The sequence below is a fragment of the Patella vulgata genome, chromosome 6 (genome assembly GCF_932274485.2).
Source record: "Patella vulgata chromosome 6, xgPatVulg1.2, whole genome shotgun sequence".
Lineage (NCBI taxonomy): Eukaryota > Metazoa > Mollusca > Gastropoda > Patellidae > Patella > Patella vulgata.
Window position 1 is genome coordinate 54415373 of NC_065884.2, and position 4945 is coordinate 54420317.

Below are 4945 nucleotides of genomic sequence, written 5' to 3' on the forward strand. Positions count from 1 at the left end.
ATAAAGCAGGGTTTCGGTTGCAAACCGATTGGAAACTTTGAAGTTGCTTAATTCACCGTCTAGAATAGCAGAAAAACGGTAAGCTCCGCTCCTTTGCTTATCACAGGCGACCGACGGTTCCGGCGACGAAAATTCCGCAGATAAGCTTCTTTTTATCGCTGGGGATGATGAAAACTGTGTTGTCAACAATGCCGAGATTGACCAGTCTCACAATCAGAAGGCCGGGGTACCTGCCCTGTCAATGTCACTCCACTTAATGATAAGGACGCTGTCGCCAAAACAGAATTATTGAATCTTGAACAGCAATTGGCACAGATTCGTCTTGAACGTAAGAAAATACACTTACGGCGTGAAATAGAACTAGAAAAGGAAGCGAATCGTTAACTTCAGGCCACTGACCCTGTCACACAAAATACGGTACAAGGCCGATCCCACGCTCAACTTTATGATATGCTGATCGGTGCTACATCTACTACTACTAGACCCAAAGAGCCTTTAACACATACAGCTACAGGTATGGTTGATGAGAAAATAATTCCTATTTATTCTGTTGACTCGGCATCGAAATCCCAGAATAAGCCCCGCTTAGTTCATAATTATTTATGGAATGACCCCCTTCTGCATGCTTATGATAGCGATGACGTCTTCTCTTTTACCGAATCCGGTATATTTAAAGGGACTATCCCGATTTGAACAGAGTCTCAAAAATAAAAGTCCGAGTGCGTTTGAGATTTAAGCGCCAAAATATAGAGGAATGGTGTGTTTACCTTGTCTCAAAAATTCAGCTCACAATATTTAGTCGTTTGGACGTGAACATCATAAATGCTTATCCGGACATGTAACCCTTTTAAGATTTTTGGTCATTTTTTCGTTGGGTGACCTGATAATCGATCCCCATTCCTTTAGAGGTCTACACAATGAATGACCCATGTGCTGTACTTGATAACGAAAGGTAAATTTCACCTACACATTATTTTTATAAGTAAAAATCTGGTTTATTCATAAGCCGCATAATACAGTTTGTGGCACCGTTCTCCATTTCCAGATGAAGACTGATAGGTTTAAGACTTGTTTAAAAAAGTATCACAAATATTGGGTTAGTTGCTCGGCAATTTGGTAGAGGATTTTAAGGGATTTTAACACAAACTTAAGCAGTTTTATTCTCCAAAATATTATCGGGATTGGCCTTTTAAATAACATGGATATTCGTCAACCTCTATTGACAGTCATTTAAATACTTATGAATTTCAAACCTGGTTTCTTATCTGTGACGTAGATCATGCACAAATAATGCTTATCTAATGAAGTGTAGAAATAACTGTTACGTTCTGGTGGTTACGTTCAAACTAATTTGTATGTAATTTGAAATTACTGGACCGTGCCCTAACTACATTAATATATTTTAATATTGACGCGCAACAAAAATACCGTAGCTATGTTAACTCCCCAAATAAAAAGTGGTAAGAGGTTTTCTAGAAATGGCAAACGTCCTTTTTTGCTGCATCGACTGGGCTAATGAAGATGAGCGTGAGGGAAATTTTGTCCGGAAGCTGCGCTAAGATGTAGCATTCAATGTCAAGTGTTGTTTTACGTGTACGCCCAACGTTTACACGGGATCACCCGAACGACTAGACGGTATCCGTTGCGTATCCTACACCCCTGCAAGGGGAGGGGCGGTCACGCCGAAAAATCCCCGAGTACACTCTCGACCTACACCAGGATCGGACCCGCACGTCCTAGTTAGTGAGCCAGTGTGTTACGCACTGAACCTCCGCGGCTCCCGGTTTACTAGAAAGAATAAGCACACCATGCTTGCTTCGTCACATATATCCATAGGGAGTGATGGGTTGGACCTCGATATCAGAAGCTGAAGTCAATTCGGAAGTAGGTAACCCCGACACTTAAACCAGCCCAGTTGCGCCCCACCCACCCCCTTTATGCACGACATTTGGTCATCATTTTGCTTCGTCAATTCGAGAAGAAAAATGTCTGGTTGACTAATTTGTTGTTTGGAAACTACATAAGTAATGCTATGTAAGACAGCTTTCAAGTTATTGTAGTCACGGCCTTGAACAGCAGGTAAACGCGGTTTTCTTGGTGAGACCCCCCCCCCTCCCGGGTCTTATGTAGCGCTTCGTAGGCCGCGACTCCATGGACTCTAAAGGCGAAGTTTTCGTTATTTTATTTACGCCCCTCTTGCCCTCTTGCATAATCTGTAATAAGGTCAGGACGGCATAAGAATTCGTTTGCAAAACACATATATTATAAGACCACATTCCCCACCCACTTTTGTGCTCGATGGCGACATGAGCATCCACAGTACTGTGGTTCGCACAAAACTATACCCTTTCTTTAATACCCTTTGCTTCCAGATGAAGCAATAATTATAGTGTTTTCGATTATTGTGAAAAAATTTTTTTTATAGAGATATAATAATATACTATTCAAAAAAAGTAGGGGATATTTGATTTTGGGGGCATAATACTAAAATATGCAAATGACTACGAAAAAAGTCACTATAGAACCTAACAGAAGAAACATTTCCAGTTACATGTGACGCCCAAACGCACCAATAGCTACCGCATGGAATGCAGGTGATGCTTGGGATCATCATGGGGGTCCAACCCAAGATTTGCACGACTCTGACTTTGAATGTTACAGTCATTGTGGCATTGAATTCCAGGGTGGAAACATCAGTTTAATTGTTTTAGTGACCAGAAAACAAATTTTGATATGCGTCGGCTTACCCAAAATGAAAGGTTACGTGCCCTTGGCATGCTACAGATCGGCACAACACAGGCGGTTGTGGCGCGGACGATGAATAATTTTCAGTCTGTCATAAGCAGGCTATGGTCCAGATACCGTGATACACAATCTGTACAGGACAGACCACGCTCAGGTCGATCAAGGGCGACAACTCAAGCCCAGGATCGATTTATCCGTACCTTGGCCTTGAGAAATCGTGTCATCACAGCAAATCAGATCAGCGCTCGTCTTCAAACAGACACTGGTGTGAGAGTGAGTGGCCAGACGATTCGGAATCGACTGCATAGGGGTCACCTTCGCGCCCGACGTCCTCGCGTGATCCCTTGTTTGAGAGATCATCACATTCAGGCAAGACGTCGTTGGTGTAGGGATCGTCAACACTGGGATAATCGACGCTGGAGCAATGTGATGTTTTCAGATGAGTCAAGGTTCACTGTTGATTTTTTGGACAGACGTAGGAGGGTGTGGCGTCGTCGAAACGAGCGCTTCCAAGACGTTAACGTCATCAGACATGATCGATTTGGGGGTGGTTCTGTTATGGTGTGGGGAGGCATCACTGTTGCTGGAAGAACGGCTTTACATGTTGTTGCAGGGCGTGTTACAGGTCAGTACTACCGGGACAACATCTTGGCAGTCCATGTTGTGCCGTTCGAACGACGTCATGGCCGCCGTTTCATCTACCAGGATGACAACGCAAGATGTCACAGGGCCAGGATCGTTACAGGTTACCTCCAACAACAGAACATCACCACATTACCTTGGCCAGCACTGAGTCCCGACCTCTCCCCCATCGAGCATGTCTGGGACATGCTTGGACAGAGGTTACGTCAACGTCAACAACGTCCTGCCAATGTCCAAGAACTTGCTGCTGCGTTGCAACAGGAATGGGACAATCTGGACCAAAATGACCTTAGACGTCTCATTAGGAGTATGCCACGTCGGATCAATGCTTGTTTGGCAAACAGAGGAGGATTTACCCGTTACTGACTTGGTTGTGATGCTGTGGTAACTTTGCTGTTTGACCCCGGGTATCATCTTACCCTTATAATGGTCAGTCTGTGCCTTACTTAGTCTAACGATCATTTGGAATAAATCGATGAATGTGAACTTCATTTCATTTTGTCATTTGTTTCTTCGTCAGTTTCATTAGGTGACTTTAATAACACTTAAAAATCAAATATCCCCTACTTTTTTTGAATAGTATAGTATTCTTTTGGTCTATTAATTAAATTACGGAAATTTATTTTCTTGCTAGTCATAATTGATCTTTATAAATTTGAAATATGATAATTGCATATTATACATTCTAAGGGGCGACCTATTGGAACACCGTCTGTTTATTCACTGACGTTTACACGTGTTTTATTACAGATATGATAATAGCATTCCTTTGCTCTGTTAAGTAAATTACTCACATTTATTTTTTTGCTAGTCATAATTTATCTTTTTAAATTTATAGGGTTTTCCCGAAATTTGAAATATGATACTGCATATTATACATTCCAAGGTGAGATATATCCTTGCAACACCGTGTGTTTACACACTGACGTTTACATATGTTTTATAAAATCCAACCAAACATGTAGGCTATGTTCGTGACAAGGAGTAGGGTAATATACTCAACCTCGACTGATAAAGAACCCGACCCGGAAGCGAATTATTGAAATAAAATTGTACCTTATGTTAGTCACGAAATGACATAGTTTGTGTTCAGTGGACGTTAACCCCATTTTCTCTATACGGCCTACTCTTATATCGAATTTCAATCACCAACGGTTCTTTCACGTGCACGCCAATGTTTACACGGGACATCAGTTTTTCTTACCACCGAAAAACTATACGTTGTTAGACCCTCAGCCCTACACCACTGACAAGGCGAAACCATGCCGGAAAATCCGGATGAACTTTCTCGGCCGACAAGGTACCCTCAGGTCTTACTCACTGAGTCACAGCCACTCCTCTTATTGCTACGATTACATGTATCACACACGATAGGAGTGTTTCTCCCGCACAATCTGCGTTTTCGCCTCTTCTTACTTTCCATTTGCCAAGGGTTCTTGTTCTTCTACGTGCACGTCAACGCGCACAAGGGTGAAAGCCGGAGTTTCGTCCGATCCGAACGACTAGACACAGGTAAGGAATATGCTCCCATCCGATACAGGAAAAAAACAACTAGGCC